The 21,569-nt window shown below is 38.4% G+C and overlaps 1 protein-coding gene across 1 annotated transcript in view; it reads left to right on the forward strand.

Moving 5' to 3' along the window:
* Positions 1–7,043: 7,043 nt before the first annotated feature.
* Positions 7,044–21,569, forward strand: part of RIMBP2 (RIMS binding protein 2) — a 149,013-nt gene continuing 134,487 nt past the window's right edge. The window contains exon 1 of the mRNA XM_010581737.1: positions 7,044–7,134. The gene's annotated coding sequence lies outside the window, so the exon portion shown is untranslated. The remainder of the gene's footprint in view (positions 7,135–21,569) is intronic.

Genomic DNA, 21,569 nt, shown 5'->3' on the forward strand with positions numbered 1-21,569 from the left:
TAATATAAATGTTTGAACAATCCAACTTAAAATATATAATTTGACAGCTATAGCAGTATTTCAGGTTGCTCTTAAAATACGAGTATCTGCTGATATGACTCACTTGGGGACATATTTACATTTTTATGAAATACATATATCCTTCAGGTTTAATATTTGAGAAATTATCTTTTTTTCTTTTTTTCTTTTCTTTTTTTTTTTTTTTTCAATATGGTGTCCTACTGTTTCTGTAAATGTTAGTCTTCCTTTACATGAAGTACCAGAGCTGTCAGGCGATGCTTAAAAATTGGGGTATCTCTAATCAAATTTTGATCCTGCTGAACTAATCCAAAGTTCATGGATTTTTGTTCAGTGTATTGCAAATGTAAATAATATTAAAAATTAATGTTCAAATTTTTATTCACCAAGTTTGGGTATGTTTGGGTGATATGTATCTGGCAAAGTTATGTTTACAAGGTTCACATTAAGTGACCTGAAATCTAGACTTCACACCCCTCTTATTTTTCACACTTCTAATAACAAAAAAAATTAAAAAAAAGCCATGAAATATAAATGGTACAATAATGTTAGTAGATACAGCTGTTCTTTGCTAATACTGCCTCAGACAGTTCTCATCTTAGAGGTTTCCAATGGTTACTAATTCAAAATTAAGAGAATCCTTTTTTATTATTATTATTTGAATATTAGTGTTTGCCATTTTACATGTAAAATATGGCTTGTAATATTTAGTGTAGTATAATGACTTTGCTTACTCAAGCTTCTAAACCTCTTTATCACACTATTGCGTGTTGATGCAATGATGCGCCACCTATGCCCTTGGAGGGTCTCTCCTGGTCCCCTTGAGGGAGTGGGCAGTGCTGGGGTTTTGGGTGAGCTTCACTGAGCTTCAACACGGAGGAGTAGCCATGTCATGGGCTGGCTGAGCAAACCACTCAGAGAAAGGGAGCTTCTCACTGTGAAACTGTAGTTCAGTATGATTGAAAGTTTCATTTGTTTTTTTCACCTGTGATCAGTGTCTGGGCCTTCATCAAAATGCGGGTTTGAGAAATATGACATTGAGTGTGTTTGTTTCTCTAGCCCAAACAGGAGGAAAAAAAAAAAAAGAGAGAGAAAAACAGGTAAAACTTTCATAACGAAAATAAGAAAATGTACTTTATAGACTTTGGGGATTGCACATCACAGAATAATGAACTATAATGAACTGAGAATTCAGTTGTCCTCTCAAATTAGGTGTGAGATACAAGAACAAAATTTAAGAAAAGTGAAACCAAAAGAATGCTTAACTGCTATAATTAAAATCCTGCACAATCTTAAATTATAATATCAGGTTTCAACCATGTTAATATTATTAGCTGAGTATGACACAAATTGGGGCAAGTTATTATTTCTGTATTAAAGCTACACCAACCTTACATGTAGACTGTGTTGAAACATTAGTAACTTGTTCAAATGACGTCCTGGTTTTAAGTGGTAGTACCAGGCTGGAAGTGGTATTCTTGCAAGCATGTCATAAGAAGTTAGCTTTTTTTTGTCTCCTGACTTAGTTTGAGCTTAGTTGTAAAATGAAAGAGCTGTAAATGGGTCTGCCTTTGTATATTAATTGTTGGGTGTGTAGAGTTAACATAGAGGACACTGGTTTTTGAAAGGTTTTACTCAGTGATAATGGATTTTGAGAAAGGGGGCTAAATGTTACAAAAAATGGGATCTGGGTAGTTGATGGGAGTACCTGAAGAGCTGAATTTTCTGCACAGAATAATACTTTTTATGCATTTTCCTTACATAGAGATATCTAGACTATTTGGGTTAAAAAAAGCCAGAAGAAATAGATTCAGTGAAGGGAAATTTCTGTTACAATCATGCTGACTTCTAGGAATGCCTTTTGTTTTAGCAAAACGGCTGTGTATTCACCAGCAGAACTTCTGTGAATGTCTGGAGGACTGTGAGGCTCTTACACTGAAGCACCTAGTATCTGTTTGCTTTAACAGTACAGATGGACCCTCCTAATCAAAACTAAATGTATTTCATGACACAGAGTATTATGTTGCCAAATCAACCTGTGTCACTGCGCTAGGTTCTCATACTGTTGCTCAAGTGGTGTACTATCTTACTGCACAAGAGAGCCCATTGGGATGGGTCAAGGAGTAAGGTAACTACTGGGTATAAAGCAAGAAGACTTGGGACATAAAGAGCTGTGAACTGCCGACTCTCAGAAGGGAGCTTCAGCTTCTTCCACCACTCTTACACAGTAAGTTTGGCTGCATACCGGCTGATTGCCAATGATGGGTTTACAGCATGGTCAAACATGCATTTTTGGAATACAGAATTTCAGATGTAGCTGGAGCACAGCTTCCAAGTGAGGTGGACATTCAGCAGCAAGGGTAACTTCTTAATTAGCTGTGTGGTACAATGGTAAGTGAAGGACCAGAAGCAGTGGCTAAGCAGCAGCACTATGTTGCCATCAAGTGGTAAATACATTGATATCTATATAGTCAGAGCGATCATGGCTGGCTGACATCCACTGAATGAAGAAAAAAAAAAACCAACGAAAAGAAATTGTCTGCTTTTCATTTCTTTGTGTTATCCTTATCTCTTTACTGGTGATTGATCAAGTGAGATTGTCTCTCATTGCCTTACTGTTTGAATGAAAGATCTGAAGAAGAAAATTTTCAAATAATGCACTTACAGTATGACTTTTGAAAGAATTTGAATTATAGTTTTTCCCTCAGACAAAGCTTTAGCAAAAATGACACGAAAAATGTATTTTCTCTTTACCAGGATGTCAGCCCTTCAACTTCATTGACATTGTCATCCAATAACACTGCTGTCATCACAAAAACAATTACCAGAACACATCCTCTAAAGCAGAAAATGCACTTTGTCAATGTTAAGGCCCAGCATCTGCAAAATATCAACAAACAATCCAAAAGTATAAAAGATCTGGAGATCCAACTGCTGCAAGTGGAGTGCGAAGAACTCAAAAATCAGCTAGGATGCCTGAGGGTAAGTAAAAATCTAGTTCTGTTCTTAATATCTAACTGTGCTGGTAAACAGTTACATTGAAAATAGTTTATGCATAAAGGTGTTAAAACCAAGTAGAAAAAAAAATGGGTTTCTGCTCAGTTTTCATCTAAACAGATAGCTTATTGATATTAAATATTTTGTAAATTAGCACATGTAGAAGAGAGTTTGGGTTTGAACTCACAATACTTCTGGTTTAGTCTCAAGTTAAGACTTTCACTAAGGATATGAATTTGTACTTTGGATAACTGAGTGGCATTCCTATACTTTGTAATTACTATACTAGCATCAAAGTCTTCTCAGCATTGTCCTGTACTAATTTTGCACCCTACCAGCAGCATCTCTGAGCCCTTTGTTACAGCAACATATCATGTAAGAGGAACTTCTTCCACTTCCCAAAGGTTGGAATTGCCCATGTTGTTTGCTACCTCAACCTAATCTGGCTTGATTAATAGCCAGAGGAGCTTACTAAGCATGAAATATTAGGGCACTCAAAGTGTAGGATGTTGTGCTGCTGATACTTTGAAGGGACACCTTGCTTTTTAGGTGGCAGAAGGTTATTAAATTAAGCACAAAGTCACATGTACAAATATCAATACATTGCTCTAGCAGATGTTCTTGTTTAGTTAGGAATTCACCTATAACAAATCATATGTTACTATCACCATATATTTGAGAAAATGGAAACTGAAAATTTTCTGTCATGCAGGAAGGGCTGATGGGGCAGAAGCCGGGCAACATGGAGGAGTTACTGAAGCAATCTCAGAAAGAGCTGTTGTGGCTTCAGAGACAGCTGTCCTTTATCTCCACGGGAGGCCCTGTGTGTGTTTTGGCAGCTAGCAAGGTGAGCTCCTTTATTATTTTTTCAGTCTATCTCACTGTATGAAGTGGAATTAGGAAGGGAAGGGTTTATAACCATTTTGGCTTGTTTTATTGAAACAACACACTGCAAGATTTCTTTTTCATACTAAGGGTACTAAGAGGAAAATTCATCTTTTAGGATGTATTTTAAATAATTGTTTCATGTAATTCAGAAAGACTGGAAAGAACAAGAAGTTCATTATGGCCTGTGAAAGGTTACACAGTTAAAATGACATTTCATAGAGCCCTATCGTATACGGAAAGACGTCTTACGTTCTATCTCTTTTTCTAAAGAAAACTGTCAATCAGAAGGTAGGATCATTATATTTGGATTGTTATTCTGGGGGGATTTCTTGGCCTGGCATACAGAACTGTAATTCTCTTTCTCCTCTCAGCAGCACTGTTCTATATGCATTCCTAGTTACCAGCAGCCCATCATCAGCATAGCTGCATCCAGCCCTGAACAGGCAAAAATTACTAGCAAGCTATACACTTGATGCTGGTATCTGGCCACATAAACTACCGAATTAATAATAAACTGTTTATATTAACAGTTAACAAGTCCTAACATCTTACCGTTCCAGTAAAATGTGAGTTCTTATCTGCTGTGGCATAACAAGTTGAATATGTCAGTTTTGATGACTCAAGTTTCTAAACGTTTACTTGATATAAAGATTATGTTTTAGAATCATCAAGGCAGTGAATCTGTGCTGATAGTTTAAAAAAATAGTTGCTATTTTATTTTGAGTGACTTAATCTATTCATCTAAGTTTCCATATTTTTAAAACAGGATTTCCAGAAGGGCATCATAATTTACATATTTTATACACACACACACACACCCTATGTACAGATATACATGTTTTAAATCCACCTATGAAAAGGAATGAGAAGAGTTGGTTTGGTTCAGTGTAATGCATTAATAATGCCATTTACAGTGATCTGACTTATTTTCAAGTATCAAGTTGTTTGTACAAGTGCACATATGTGCAAACAATGGGTATGTTCGTCTAGTCTCCACGTGAGACAAGATAGATTTCGAAAATGTGTCACCTGGAATCTTCTTGTATCACTGTGTCATATGCTGCAGATCTGTATTTGTTGCTGAAGCACAGTACGGTAAGTGCTGATATAGTCATAATCAGAAGGAACGTTTGGATTTGAAGCTTGCATGTAGCTCAACTGAGGAAAAAAAAGATCTAACTTGCCAAAATTAGACCTTTTTTTTTAAAAAAAAGGAAAACTATTTATGCCATAAACTGGTTATAAAAGTAGGAGTGCACTTGCCTGATGATTGAAGCCATAATTTCATCTGGGAAGGAACATATGATCCTGAGTGGGAATGGCTTTTCTCTCCAAAAATACCTGAGTTTTGCTGTTCCCACTACAGTCACGAGTAATCTCAGGGAAGTTCATTTGGGGCTGAGATTTGCACAGAAGAGTGGCCTTGGATACCTTATTTTTAGATGTTGGACTTTGTATTCAGCAAACGGTAGTCCTTCTAGAATGTGCCAAGGTAGACCTTCAGGGAAGAAAGCACACATTGTCTATAATCCTCTTCATTTTTATTTTCAATATCACAGAACAAAGGATCAGATTTTTATCTGTTTCTTCCACATGATAAGGGATGGATCTTTCAGAAGCAATTGGTTACTTTGAAGATCACCCTGTGATACTCTGCACCATACTTGAATTCTAAACCTCTGAAATTAAATGCTTTTCATCCAAGCAAGCGTGGCGGTACTCGATGTTGCTAGAAGCTTTGGGGGTAACGATCTCAATAAGGCACTTAGATAGATTGATGCTTGGGAACTGGAATATCCAGAAATACAGGCAATGCCATTTTAGGAGGATTCCTTAGCTGTTTAGTAAACATCGAGGTTCAAGTTCAAGGTTCAAATGGACTGGAAATCCAGATAGGACAAAACTTGAGAACTAGGTCCTCTGATGAGTCCCTCTTCCATGGCTCTTAATACCTTCCAGTGAAGCATCTGATGCTGACAGTTCCTGGAGATCAGGGTACTCTCCACGCACTTCAACTTCATAAAGAACTATCAGGCTTTGGGGGAAATCTGGCTCCTTTTGTTAATGCCAAACTTTTCTGAAAATTCTCCTCCCCTTCCTTATATGCCTGTTAGTAAAACTGTGGGGGGAAGACTGATATTTGAAAAGGAACTGTGAATTAATGTAGGGCGACATTATTAAATCGAGAGATGTATTTCTGCAGATACTTTAACAGAATTCAATAAAATGGTGCCTTGAGAGTGCAAGATTTCCTTCCCCTGTTAAATACTGAAAGGAAAATACAGAAGTTCCACTCAACAGAACTTCATATGTTTTCTTGATAATTTAACCTTCATCAGCCTTGAGAATTCAGTTACATTATAGTGAATGCACTCCTAAAGTGGTCAGATCCTGTGGGCCAGATCAACTCTGCTGGGGGAGAAGAAAAGAAAGAGGAAAAAAAAAAGGGGGGGGGGAGGTTAAAGATAGATTTTTAAAAAATTGATTTATTTAAGATCTTGCCCTGTATCCCCTTACAGCGTGTCCTTCTAGCTGCTGGGGAGATGGTCTTTGTATACTTAGAAGTTTCGTGTGTATATATTGCATACAGTTTTCTTGAGAAGAGGAAAGACAGAATGGTTAGGATGCTCCAGGTAATCTGTCTTAATACCCTTCTGCATTTGAGTTTCTAAGCCTTCCATTGGGCAGGCTTGGGAGTGAAAAAAAAAATTGCAGCTCACATTTACAGTTCATTGGTTAGTGCCAGTAGGCCACAGATGACCTACTGAGAAGATCCTGTGATAGCATTACTTGGAGGTAAAATAAAATCTCCCAACACCCGCCTCCCCTCTCGCCCCCCCTCACTGAAACACATCCTTGCTGCGATCCCACTTGCTGCGTGTCAGCTCCTGTCCGTGCTCCCTGCTGCTGTGTCGGGGTTAATACTATGTGAAAGAGAAACTGGCAAATAGGGAAAGCCATCTTTGTGTGCGTATGTGTGTGCGAGCACTGCTGTTTCATAGGCTCTGGCAGCTGCTGCATGGCCGATGATGCTTGCTCTCTCTTTTTCACCCTGCCTCCCTGCAGACGACTAATGAATCATTTCTAGCCTGAATACTAGCAGTGCAAACACACCAATGCTGTTGCCGCCGACGCTGCCGCCTTTCTCTACAAGGTTGTAATTTGACACAGTAGACTGCAGTTCTCTTTCGGCAATGATCTTGCTGAACATCGGAAGCACTTGATTCGAAGGTATGCTGAGATTTCACCCTTTCTGAAAATAGCTATTTCTGTTAAATGCTTTATGGGCCAAATGAGGGTGGGAGGGCTGAAGATTTGTAGGGGGGTGTGTGGGAGAATCCTCTTTTTAGTTAGCAGTAATGCAGCAGTAACTCTTACTGGAGGCAGACAAACTTTATTATTCTGCTGCAATTCGATGATGCCCTTCACTGGGTCTTTTCTTCTAGGTGCTGCTTAGAATGATCAAATGGGTTAGTATCGTGCACAAGTACTAGGTAAAGGGATTAAACTCTTGCTAGATTATTCCATCCTCCCTCCTATTGATGTTTAATCTGATGTCATTTTCCAGTCACTTTTAAGGTTACCAATAAAATAAATACTACATTGACAGGTTTGATGGTGCCATGTTTCTTTTCTGTATTAGTGTCTGTGGGTAAAGTTAGTAATCATACTGGCTAGCAGCTCCCTGCCCGCCCCCCCAGCCCCGAGCCCCCAGGCACGGTGCATATTCACAGTATCTGTTTGCTTTGCAGATGTAAATTGTCATGACATGGCAAAGTCGTCAGTGTGATTACTCTTCCATACAGATACTGTTAATGAAATTACATGTGGTAATTGTCTGGCATCTAATGCTAAATTAGACCGATTGCAAGTAAATATCTCCTCCTTTTTTGGTAGAAGGGAGAGCTCTTCTGCAGCTATATATATATGGACACACTATGCATAGCAGTATTTGTGGGAAGTATGTTATGTATTTGAGTATGTAGAACAGAATAATAACATTTTATTATAGCATGTGCATAGAAATACCAGTTAATTAGTTAGCACGCACCAGTATGCTGTGCTCAGTATTATAAGGGATGCTGCAGGTTCTTTATTAACCTCTTTTCAAAATTGGCTATTGGCTATAGCGTTGGGCAGAGAAGGTATGCCTTTCCAAGAGTGATGTGATGGTCGACATTACAGTTGTACATGGTCTTAGTACAATTTTAACTGAGGAAAATGTAAGTGTATTCGAAGGCTTTGGTTTTTCTTTTTAAGCTACTGCTGTCTGTTATTTTAGTGGTAAAACACTGACTGGGCTTTTTTGTCTAGTGCAGGTAGTGATGCAGAGTTTATATATAAAATAACTCAGCAGAATAACTTATTAATGAGTCTTGTCACTGCATCTAGTAAACACAGTCTGCTCCTTAAGTGATTGGATGTATTTTGAAGAAATACTTCAAATGAAAGCAATTGATCTTAACATTAAGAATTTCACCAAGTATGCTGAGACAGGGAAAGAATACTATATTTGCCATCATCAAAATACAAATAAGGACTATTGCTTAGCAAGGTAGCAGAGCTGCTTTAAGAAAACAGCATGAAATATTAAAACACAGACCAAGCAGTACAGTGGAAATTAAAGCATGTCCATAAATTCAATACAATAAAAAATAGCAGTATACATGAAGCGATATGAAAGTTACTGTAGTCACTTTATATTTCAGCTTTTTTGATCAGGAGGTGTTACATTTTTATTAGAAGGGTGCTTTCAAGTCTACCCAGCTGACAAATGAGGAAGGCAATTCAGATCAAATCTTACACACTGCAGCCAGGATTCACCACTGTAGACATCCTTTGAAATACATGTGCATTACTTCTAGTACCTTAAAGGAGGGTGTTGGATCTTTTTTAGGTGACTCTTTTATTTTTGTTGAAGGATCTGGTGGTCCTGAACAGTGGCTTTGTGCATACTACTATATTTTTAATAGGAAAAAGACCTATTCTAAATGAAATTAGTGAAGTGGTCATGTTGCCTGCAGACTAGAATGATTATTTTTTTTTGTAGCAATATATTGGAATGGGTTCCAGCCTGCTAACATATGACTGTATACGAGAGGCAGTGAACAGAGGTGCAGTCTTATTACTTACAACTTTATATATTTGGGTGTACTTGGAGCACCTTTTTGAGAAATTTAATGTGTTGAATTTTCTAGAATTATAACCAAATTACAGCTTTAAAATGGCACATGGGCTTTAGGGGCTGGAAAAGTGAGATAGAACAAAATATGGGACAGGGCGGTGCCACAGATTTCTGCATGAAAATGATCTGAATAGGTGGTACAGGGTACTTCAGTTAACTGACAATTACAAGCTCAGAAATCTTAAGCATCTCTATATGTGGCCATTCTCATACTGATGCGAGCTAGGTATGTACTTTTGCATATATAGAAAATAGATATCTCTCTTAATTCAGCTCATTCCATTTTAGGTATGCGTTAGATGTGCATACTCATTGTAGTTTAGATAGGTCTGTGATACTGAGTATGAAATGAATGTATGCTTATTACAAAAGTCTCAGCCTTTCCGGGTTGCCAGGAGTAGAAATAAGATGCCTGCGATCACTGGATAATTAGTATCCTCTGGTAAAAGGTTTTTTCCTTTATGTGTGTCAAATGCCTCACCACATATCAAAATCAAATGTCCAAAATCATGCTGATTTTATTCTGGAAAAAGAAGCTAGTTGGTCATGCATCACTGTCCTGTCCTTTCAATATTTATGTTGAATGAAGTACGGTTTGAGAATCAAGGCTGTTTTTCATTTAATTGAAATTGTTACAGGCCCTCATTGCTACTACAAAATATGTCAGAGTAGCTGACTGTTGATGTTCTAAGTTCACTGTCCACTACAGAGGAAAATTGTCATGAAGTATTGCTGACAGTAGCATTTATCTATTGCCGTTAGAATTGAAAAAATATATACCAATATCATGATTAAAATGGAATTGGAATGTAGCCACAGTGCTGGAAAAATAGAGCTTCTTCAAAGCTATATGTCATGAAACCAGTTTCTGTTCACCAGTGAAAAAGAGGGCTTTTGTCAGGCTTATTTGCAAGAGTGGGCTCTTGGGAAATGGCACTGATAACATTACCCTGGGAGAACAGTTAATGATCTCCTGGAGCAGCTGGTTGACACTGAATTTTGAATGTGGTCATTGAGGGTTTCTTTGCTGACTGTAACCATCCTGTTAAATAACATGTTAGAGTCATGTTCATTCTGTAAAGTATGATTGTAAAGCCACCTGTGGTTGGCATTTTGGTGAGGAAATTAGTGGCTTTTAGGCTTGTGGCTCAACACTTTGACCCGTGCTTGTGATGTGGCACTTGATAAGGAAATCAGTGTGACTTCCAGCTCTGCCACAGATTCTGTGAATGGCCTGGGAAAAGCATTTAGTATCTCTTGGACTCTGTTCTCTTTCTGTAACTGGGAGTAATAATGAACCCTTTCCACTACCTTCTACTTATTTTAGCTGCTTAGAAAATGAGATCTTCCGACCAAAGACTGTTTTCTCCATCAGGATGCTAAATCCCAATGGAGGCTTCGAGATGCTACTTTAAATCACTTGACAGTCTGCATTTTGTGTTGTTGACCTATAGAAAAATAGTGTCTGAGTGTCAGACGAATCTGAACTGATTCCGAGCATTTTGGAACATTTGATTTGTTAAACTTTCTGCTGTGCTCAAGGCTATGTTCAGTTTGGAGTGAAGAGCTTAGTCTCCCTGATGGTGGCAGCGGCTTGGAAGAAACATTTACAGTGCAGAAGTCAGGACAGAGGAAGTGGGACTGTAGGTCTGACTTCTTTTTTTTTTTTTCTTTTTAATTGTCATAAAGTTTTATATTTTCTGTGTAACAAACAGCATAACACTTGGTTTCTAAGCCAATAAGTATTACTGTGCCAGATGTTTGGTGTTGATTAGCAAGCAGCAGCAGTGCATGGTATTACTGTGAAGAATCAAGGGGAAGGCATTGAGAACGTAATAGTATGGCACAGTCTCTCTTATCTATTTTCATCTAATGACAATTAGAAACTCTCTTCCATTTTTGCTTTAAAGATCATCCTGTAGCAAGCTCTTCAGTGTGATACCTTCCTTAAGGCCTGATCTGAGCACAGTGGGTTGATGGGCAGTCAGCATATGCACTTCTTTCCTTCCACGCTCCAGCTCCACTCGGACTAGACTGATGTATTTTTTCTTGCTGAGGAGCATAAATAATTTTTATAGACAGCTTCAATTAAGTTTTTACACTGGATGTGTGGGGGGAAAAAATGACAATAATACCCCTCTTCCTAATTTTGGAAGGAAAATAAGCCCTTTTTGAGCCAGGTTAACTTGTTTAGGGTTGGCTTAGAAAAATCCTAAATCAAGACTCAATTCATCCAGAAACGAGAATTTATTCTGGGGCTTCATCATTTCAGCTCCTGCTGAATATTTCTGTACCTCCTTATATGGTTGAAAGATGTTACTTGTTATTTCTGTATGGAATATCATGGTGCCTTTTCACCAACATGGAATGTGCATCTAAGTACATTGTCCAACCTGCTTAAAAATATTCTCTGATGTTAATCAGCAGGGACTTTTATAGATCTGTGCCAGTTTACACCGGGAGGGATAGCTCAGCACAGTGTCTCTGGGAGTGTGGTGAAAGGCTAAACTCTTACTGAAGACAGAGTTGATGGTGCTTAGAATTCAGCTGGATGAAGCTCAGAGTTGTCACTATAACAAGCAATACGTGGTTGAATCTGTCCCCTTTTTACTGCATTTTCCCTCTTCTGTCACAGTCACAGTTTTACCTATTTGTTAAATCCTCATTTCTGTTCTCCCCACTTCCCTGCCCCCAACTATGCATACAGTTTAGAACATGAAGTATATTCTCTGTCAATTCCAGGAGTGTATTTCTTCCTTTCTCTCTTGTTTACTGCTTGCTAATTAAATTTTGTAGGTGGCAGTTTGAAATCTTAGTGGGACGTGTCATGTGACTGCTAATGCTCTGCAGATCTCTATTACATAACCTTTAAGTAGTTTGGGAAAATGTGCTTGTGTCATACTGGGCCTGACATAAGGCTCTGTCTGAAGCCAGCAGTCTGATCAGGTTTTTTATGTACAATGACTGTAGAAGTCTTGTGGATGGTTTGTTCTGGCACAAGATTTGTGCCCTCAGTTGTCAGGCCAATTGTCTTATTTCCCTGAAATGCTTTGCAGTCTGCACTGTCCGCCTTTCCTGCAGGGTAGAAAAGGGAGGGGTTAGATTTAAACACTCTGACATGCCAGGTAATGATCAAATGAATATTAAATGCATTGTGCTAGGATCCCTTCTGTTTTCCTGATAGGTTTGTTCATTTTAGTTTTGAAATGACCGGAGTATAGAACAAACATAGAAAACCTCTCAGCTGTCCCCCCGCCCCTTCACCTCCTACAGATCTTAACTGGGCTCTGGTACATTATGCAAAATGAAACCATAAATCAATACAGAATTTTAAAAAATGCTATGTAGGGATGATCAATTTTTAATGCATGGTAATTCATTAGGTTGCTGTTTTGCAAACGGAGCACTTTTATAAGTGACAGCAATGTATCCACTCATAGAATAATAGCTCCTCTCGCTTTTTCTGAACCAGCGTCATCTTTTGGTCCTACTTTGCATACAGTTTCACATTGTTGTTGCCTAAAACATATTTATACACTATCCGATGTGGCTTAAGCACTCCACTCTACACCAGCTTTGTGCCCTGAAGAAAGTAAGTCGTATTTTGGTCTTCTGGCCAGGATATGGGCCTTGGAGGCTGGGTCTTGTTTGTGGCTCTGACATTTGACATGCTGTGTGTTCTCAAGCAAATCACAGGAAATCTTTCTGCCTCAGACTCTGCAGAGTCCTGTGCAACATGTTATCCATTGTATTGCTTCTCTTAATTAAATGTTGTATAAGAAGGGAGGAGGGGGAAGTATTGATCTTCTAAAAACAGGCTTTCTTTTGTTTCACTTGAAATTAACTGACTGTTTGCCTACACGCTACTCAGAGTAAAGAGTTTGTATTAATTTTTTAAAAAATTACTACTGTCATAAATCTGGTGGCTATAGTCAGTTTGTCTATTCTCCTGATGACTGCCTGCTTGCCTACTGGGTATACCGAAACTACAAATGTTTCATTGCTGGAAGGGGTCTCTGTTGCTCAACAGTCTTAAATCATCTGTACAAATTTATGTACCATACATTCCCTGTGATTTGGTAGCTTTGGTTTATTTGAGGATTAAGTGGGTACAGTTAAAACTGCTGTGCTATCATGGTTGTTGGCTGCTGGATGAATTAGGATGAGAACAAAGAAGCAACTGTAAAGCAGTTTTGTGTTTGTGTGGTAGGGCAGATGGGTACAGCTAATGCTTTTGTATTTTAAAGGAAACCTGTCATTAAGGCAGTTGTTTCTGTTAATAATGTGCATAGATGAGCTCTCAGGATCTGGACCTCTTCCAGTTAATGTGCTTTACAGTCACAGAGTGAGACAAGAGCTGTCACTCTGGCAAGCTCCGTCCTGAATTGTTTCAGGATGCAACAAGTGGGTGACCCAAACAAATGAAGGAATGAAACATGAAGACTTACAATAGAAGATCTTTTCTTGCACTGTCAGCGATAATCCAGTATCTGTCTTATCTGTGCTCTGTGGTACCTTGCCAGTGATGAGTGGAAGGGAGCAGCAGCTGTGAGGGTCGTTTCTTGAGGATTCCTACCAGGGGGGAAATACAAGCATGGATTTTATAAACTTTAGAGTAACATCCTGTGTAAACACTGTTGATAAGGGAAAGGTGTTTTGGAAAGAAGTGTAGATCCTTCATGTCATACCAACTGTCATAGCTCTGATGGCTCAAATGGATTTAAGCTTATTTCCTACAATGGTGGTGGGTCACACTTTTTCATAGTTCCAAAAGGTGAAGTATCTCATGCAGCCAGAGTAAAGCAACCCTGCTCAGTGACTTCTTAGTAGGTATTGACCCCAGCTGTTAGATGCAAATGAGAATTTTGCCAGCTTTGATATTGATAGGTACTAATTATCATAAACCATAAACCTTATGCTTAGCTTGCAACCTTTCTAGCTTTCCTTTTGGAAAATTTCTATTTAATTTCACTAAATACTTTTAAAAGGAAATGAAGCATAAAGAACTCCAAGCCACCGATATTTCTATGATCTAATGATAGAAGTTTTGTAAATACATAATTTTTTTCTTGATATATGGATTATGGAAATTGTCTTAAAAAATAAGACAGAACAACTTAGAAAACAGGACAAGACAGGAAGAAAAGCTGTCTTATGATAAGAGCTAACAGAATTAAATAGCGAATGAGGTCATTGTACTGCTGACACCAATGGTGTAACGCACTTGTGTCTACAGGGCTCAGGTGGTTTTACTGATTCTTTGTGAAAAACTGCTCTAAGCAGAGAGCAGTAAACATTACTGTAAACATAATATTTGTGTACTGTAAATAAATAAATAAATACCCACATGTCATTAAACATGACTGTCAACATCGATGCAACAAGTGTGTGACACTAAAAGTGACACTGAACAACTGGAGCATTTCCTATTTCTGATCTGCAGGAAGAGCTGCTGGCTAGGTCCTGAGCATCAGCCTCATTGAACGAGGCACTGAACACTTCTCAAAGAGCTGTCAGTCTAGCCATACAATTGGACACAGCAGAGTGATGCAGCATTTGAGGGAGCACAAAGGAGAAGTCTCCTTCTCCTTTCCCCTTTCCCCACTTTTTAGTCGCTTTCTGATGTGTCTTCTTTCTCCTCTCTCCCCTTGTTCTGGTTTCTGTAACTAACATTTAGACAAACAATGTTGTTGATTTTTAATATCATTTTATTTAAGAGCATTTAAGAGACTGTGCTGCTATTAAAAAGGATATTTTCTCAGCTCTGATTTCTTGTAACTAAGTAACAGGAATTTTTCCCTAATCTGACTGAGCTATATACTGTAATGTGTGGATGGAACTGGACTGTAGTTGAATTGGAGGGGATGTTGGGCCCTGTGTGCTTCGGTGTTCTGTTAGTATTTATGATACCTTATTGCAGGCCCTGTAGGAGACTCAAGATGATACTACAGGAATTTACTGTGGTTTTCTTGTGCCTTATTCTTAAGCATCTGAGAGCCAATATTACCTGGACTGCATGGATCTGGAATCTGATCTAGTATGGCCTTCTCTAACTCTTTTCCTTACAATCCCGAAGAATGACTGTTAGAAAAGAATCTTGATGTGGATTACTGTTTGAATAGGGTTTGTGGATTATTTTTTTTTGAAAATGGAAGAAATTATTTAGCCACAATCAGCAAAACCCAAATCAGAGATTAATTTTTCCGTTTACTTTCAGGAACTGGAGGTAGTGGATTTGTGGTACTGGAGAGGTTATAATGCCATGGTTAGTTTTTAGTCCCCTCATCTATAAGAAATGATTGTTTGAAAGATAAAATGTCATGCAACCCCTTAGGAGAAATTATTAATAATACATGCATTTTATTCTGCAAGGGAGAGAGATCTTTTGTACACAAGGAAAGGTCTCTGGAGCAAAGCATTCATTTGCACTGCTGTTCTTTTTGGGTTTGGACCAGCTTAGTTTGCCTACTTTGTAGCTCTGTGTACTGGTTCTTTGTAGAAGTTAGATCGAATACTGTAGGATTTCCCAGGCAACTGACTGAGGAAGGAAGAACTGGAGAGGCTTAAAAAAAACCACAGTGAGAAGAGAGTGGAAAATGAAGGGAATGAGGCAAGTAAGAAATCTTGATAATAAACCTACAGAATTAAAAGGTAACATTCATTTATTTTCTATATGTATGAAGGGATTCTCCTGGTGTCTGTCCAGACTTGCATATTATAATCATTTCATATATGTGATAGCTTGGTTGAATTAATACTGAGTGCAGAAATGTTCTCTATTAAATACTGATGAATGACAGTACCCTCCTTAATTCCTTGTCATTGGTCCTGTCTTTGTCCTCAGTAATATACTACAATATAGCTTTTTGTAAGCTTATCATGTGTGGACTACTGCCCCTTCAAAACTAAAATTCACAAGTAAGCAAAATGGAACTGTCCTTGGCATCAAATTTGCCTTGAGGGTAAAAATGATCTTTTGTTTGTGGTGTGTAATAATTGCCAAGAGTACAGAGTTTTCATAGCTATCATGGTTCTTAGAAAAAATACAAATTTGAGGCATGTAGCACTATGTATTTTGTTTTTATTTGCAACATTCATTGAAAGTGTAATTGCTGGCATTAACTAGGAAGAGTAATGCATGCCTGTGAGCTGCAGTGCTTTTAAAGGTCCATGCTGTTTCTTTTATCAGAATTTCTTAATTTATTGGAATAACTTCAGAGCTGAAAAGGTTTTATTTCATAATGGGTCAGTGCAGTATATCTTTTTCAGATAAGTGATAAATATTTTCTCATATGCATGAATCCCACTGCTGTAATCCAGTACAAGTGTGCATGGGAAGAAGTATATTTCGATTTTTTTATAGACCCATCAAACCTACTTTATGGAATAAGGCCTGTGAAGTCCCACAGGAACATTTAACTATCACTATCCGTCATTATTGGATTGATAATAGACTACTATTTCATAAATAATACAAACATCAAGTAAATACTTCAGGGGAATTATCACAACATCCTACTCTGTGTTGTGTGTCTCTTAAAATTACCACACACATTTAAAAGGGAAGGAGAGAAATGTAAGAAACAAGCCGTATTATTTCCATCATGAATAACTGAAACAATTTACGTATACTGTGAAATACTTAAAATACATTTTAAAGCTCTATCTTACTGTGTCAGTGTAGGTTTTATGTTCAAGAAAGATGAACTGGAACTGGAACAAGCAAAAAGAAAACACAATATGAATAAACCAGGAATTTGGACAGCTTATGTTATGAAAGAATTCTGTAAGAGCTTATTCTTTATAGTCTAATAGTGACAAAACTAGGTAATAATCTGATTTCATCACTAATTCTGCCTCTTACAATTTTTAAATGTAAGCATATAATCAGTGCTTAGTGCTCCAATTCAAACACCAAAAGATTGTCAAGATGATAGAAGTGTTCAAAAATGTTATAAAGCTGTTCATTTTTAGTGTAATTTGACAGCAGCATCTGTCTGTCTAAGGTTTAACCTAGCTTCTGTTTTTACCTTATCCAAGTGCTTTGTGGACTTGTCTGCTGTCTGAATTGAGCAATTCTTAATGAACCCTTTCTTCAAAGTGCTGCATGAATGCTATTTATGTAAGAAAAACCCTTTTACTTCTGCCATTTTTACATCGTGCCTGTGGTATTTTTGTGAGTGTAGGTGACTGAATGCTTTAAAATGCAAAGTTCCTAACGAAAAGATATGTCTGCTCTGGAAGCCTTAGGTTTCTCCTTGTCTCTCACTGCTGTAATCCTTGCTATATTGTGAATAGTTCTGCTGTTCATTTTTAGGGTTTTCCCAAAGGTGTTCCTGGGTAAAGCAGATACTTATTTCAAATTGTTATTCCTGTGAGGTCAAATACATTGGGTTATTATTTGTACTGTCTCAAGAATACCTGCTCAGGGTATATGCCAAATGCAAGCCAATCATGAAGATGGGGGGGAGTATCCAGGGAAATTTAACACCTTAATAGCAAACCCAGAGGGGAACATCTGTTATTAAATTGAAGAGATGGGGAAGTGATTTAAAGAACATAACAGTTGATAGAACTCACTAATAGCCATGTAAGGGTAATTTAAAATACAATGTGTCTTCATGCCAACCAAATGCAAGGCATCAGCAGTCTCTGCGCAAAAGGCAATGAATAACTGGTTAGTGCTTCTCTCCCCATACCTGAAGCTCACACAGTTCCTTTTTCTGGAGGGCTAGCAGCAATGGTAGTAGAGGTTGTGCTCTGACCTGCATGGCGTACCCATAGGCTGCATCTTCAATTCAGGCCAATTCTTGGAGGCCCGCATAAGCAGAATTCCTGATAAGTTGATTGTGGTGGGTTGTGTCCGGCATGGGGCAGCCCTGGCCTCTCCTCACAGAGGCCCCTGCAGACCCCCAGCTGCCAGCGCCTGGGCACAGACACCCAGTGCATGCATTCCAAAAGAGAGAACTCCTGCATGCGTATATACTTGCCAGCTTCTCCTAGTAACATGTGTCTTGATTTCCACTTCACTGAAGAAACTTCAGGATATTCTGAGGATGCTTTCAAGAAAGTGATCAGCTGGAGAGGTGGTTAGGTGGATGTTAATGGCAGTAGTGGTTTGGATCCTTTGACTTGAGTAAGCAAGAGTTAAGGGAATTTCTTTCAGTCAGTTGATTCATGTGAATTCTCCTTTTTAGAAGAGATCTGGGCCTAATTCTGGAGCAAAGAGTTTGAAGAAACCTCCAGCACAAAATGCTCTTTAAGCTGAGTAGCATATAATGCCAACTTTCTTGATTCAACCATGAAGAGAAAATTGAAGTTACATCTCTAAACTCAGCAGCAAAACTTCATTACATTTAAAATAACGAGCAAATAACATGTCTCAAAATAGACATACATGGCATAGTCATGTGAAGGGAAGAAGGAGACCAGGCACAAAATTGAAGGCAACTTAGAGTGATAGCCTCTCATGCATCTGCTTCAAGTAGAATGACTGATTAATAAATATTCATTCTTTCTCTGTAAAGACAGAAGAGAAGGTCATGCTAATAAATGGCTACATTTATGGTAAGCTTTCAGTGTTAAAGATGGTCTACTTTTTGCCATTACTTTGTATTCTTTTAGATTTATGTTTGTTACCTGGACTCATCATCATGGATTATTGCTCCCCTTTCCATCTTTTCAGTCTTTAGAAAGATTGCAGAGCAGTTCTGCTGGAGCGCAGCCTAAAGATCAGGTTGCAAATGATTAAGCATACAGAAAACAAGCTTATTTGTTTTCCTAGTCATAGAGTTGTTTTTGTACATGACCTGCATGTTTGTCTCCAGGCAATGTTGTTTGATACTGGTAGTGTTTAAATGATTCCACCTCAGTGAGGTGACAGAAGGTTTGGGGGCACAGAGTCCCTAGCTTTTATTGGCTTCTGGCTCTGTGTATGCAAGTCTATTTAGAGAGGGATGGCAGTAGTTTGCCTTTCACAAGCACAGGATTAATGGTTAAGAAGTGTTAAATGTACTATTCCATAGATACATTATTGTATGTTTTATGGATTCGTATGATGCACTTTGTCTTTCATCTTGGGATTTCGAAGTACTTACTGACATTAATTGAGAAAGTCTTACTGCACATCTGTTTGGTAAGAATGATTATTATCCCCATTTTGTTTAGAAGGGCGCATGGTCTCACCAGGTTTCTGCAATGAGTCAGCGACAGCTGAGAATGAAACCTGGATGTTCCGCCCACACCATAGCCCTGCTCCACTGAGTAAACTTACCCGTAAATGTGTAGATTTCTGTAAAATATATATGAAACGTTTTCAGTTTTCAATCACTTCCTGATGCAGAAATTAAAACAAATCAAACAAACAAAAAATTACAGCAGTTGTATACTGCTGTATACAACTAGTAGTCATGGAGGGTGATGTGATGAAACAACATTTTGTGAAAAAGACACAGATAATTTTATTGACTGCTTAACAGGTGCTTGTAGTTCCCTATGGAAGATAGCAACTATGTCTGACTCACTCTACAAATACTTCTTGTATCTCTTTTCTGGATACAGTGGAGGCAGAACTCAAGATTTAGGCTAGCAGGGAGTTCTTCCTGTTGCGGAGAAGTAAACTGCATTTATTACAGTTGCTGAAAGAGACCGTTAATTGTTGTTGGTTCAGAGAGACTGGTGAAGCCATGTGGCTTGTAATACATTGCTTAAAATTCTCCCTTTGTATTGCTAGCAAGCATTTTGCTTGTTATCCAAATGTGAAGATATTCTTATTTGTTTGTTACACAACAGGATTCAATTGCTCCCCATCCTTATTTGATAATGTACTAGTTTGTAAGGTATACTTGGGATTGTGTGCACCTCAGTCTGATCACCCAGGGTTCTGTTTATTTTGGAGTTGACCTGAAGATTTCTGGACTGACCTATGATGAGCTAAGTTTGTCTCTGATTATAAATCATTGCTGATGACTTTATTCTCTTAGCTTGAATAGTACAGGTGTATGCTTTTGGCCTTAAAGTCTTCAAACTGTAATTCGTAGGGATGCTATGACTGGGATCTGAATTATGCAGACCTGTGATGGGTGATGGATTGGAATGTTAGATCTGCTGCTATAACCTTAAAAATAAAGAAAAAAAAAACCCCTCTTTATTCGGCTGAGAGGGAATTCTCCTGATCCTAAAAATCCTGCTGAGAATGAAGAGATTGCTGGAAGTTTCTAAGGAATGGTTCTTCCTGAGAAAATCAGGCCAGGATTTGCCTTTTTTATTTAGAAGAGAAAGTGTATTTAAAATCTTCCATTCTCTTCCTACATGAACAGTGGCTAGAGTTTATCATGCTATCTGCACTGGAAGCTTATTAATGTAATCACTCAAGCTGCAGATAGTTAAAACATTGAAGGAATCAGGCTGGCAGCGAGCCTAATCACTGTGCAAAAACAAGCCATACCACAGCAATATTAACCTTTAGCGTCTGGAGCATTCTTAGTTTCCCTCTAGTGTGCTTATCTAAGCTTGCCAGTGGAACATGCAAGGTAAAGACTTAAAGGACGTGAGGTGTGGGGCTTTTGTTTGTTTATTTTTATTCATGTGTTCCAGTCTTTGTACTAATGGCTTTCATGCAGAATTAAAATAGAATGTGCACTAATCTGCTCTGCGGAAGGTGAAGAGGTGGTAGGTCAGTGTAAAGATTGTGCTCTGATTCCTCTGGTTATATTGTTCTCTTACTCCAGGAAGGAAATGGCGGTACAAGGCTCGACAGCAAATCACTTAGAGAGAGTGTGGTGCTCCCTTTAACATCCCAGAACTCCATCCAAACAAGGGCTTCATAACCTATTTACAGACCTTTCAAATCTGTCACAATGGAAGTGAGACTTTCACAAGCTAACTCAACCCCATTCTTTTCTCTCGCCTGTGGCTGTTTCGCTGTTGTTTACAGCATGACATAGTGTGTTTCATTGATGTCATATGCTAAGTGCGTCTTGTCAGCCTGACCTGCTTCTTACTTCCTGCATTCATGAGTGTCTTATGAATGGGACCATGGAGCAGAGGAGGGTCCATGGGCAAAAAGGCAACTGGGAATGTGATAGCTAGGAAGGCCTTTTTCAAAGGAATTGCACAGATTGTACATCAGCCAGCAGCAGCCTTGGACTTCGGCCTTTCTTGTTATGTGCCCTGGTTATCTTGGTCTTGTCACTAACTCTTGGAGAGAAGTAGTATCTCTCTCCTTATGTACACATGTATAGTCACAACATGATTGTGGGTTCCATATTCTGGTAGAGAAAGGGTAGTGTCCTGAACTGCTTCGGGACTGACCTACCAGTTGAACTGTTAACTTGAGGAAGACTCCTTTTCAGCCATTTTAGCGTGTGTGAGGTCATAGTTTAAATGCTACCCCAGTACTTGCACCAGCAGTTAGAAATACATGATGCTTGTATAAAAGAGAGCGAAAGCAAAAAACTTTTCTAGAAAAGTTTCTATACAA

The sequence above is a fragment of the Haliaeetus leucocephalus genome, unplaced genomic scaffold (assembly GCF_000737465.1).
Source record: "Haliaeetus leucocephalus isolate CR32 unplaced genomic scaffold, Haliaeetus_leucocephalus-4.0 Scaffold802, whole genome shotgun sequence".
Lineage (NCBI taxonomy): Eukaryota > Metazoa > Chordata > Aves > Accipitriformes > Accipitridae > Haliaeetus > Haliaeetus leucocephalus.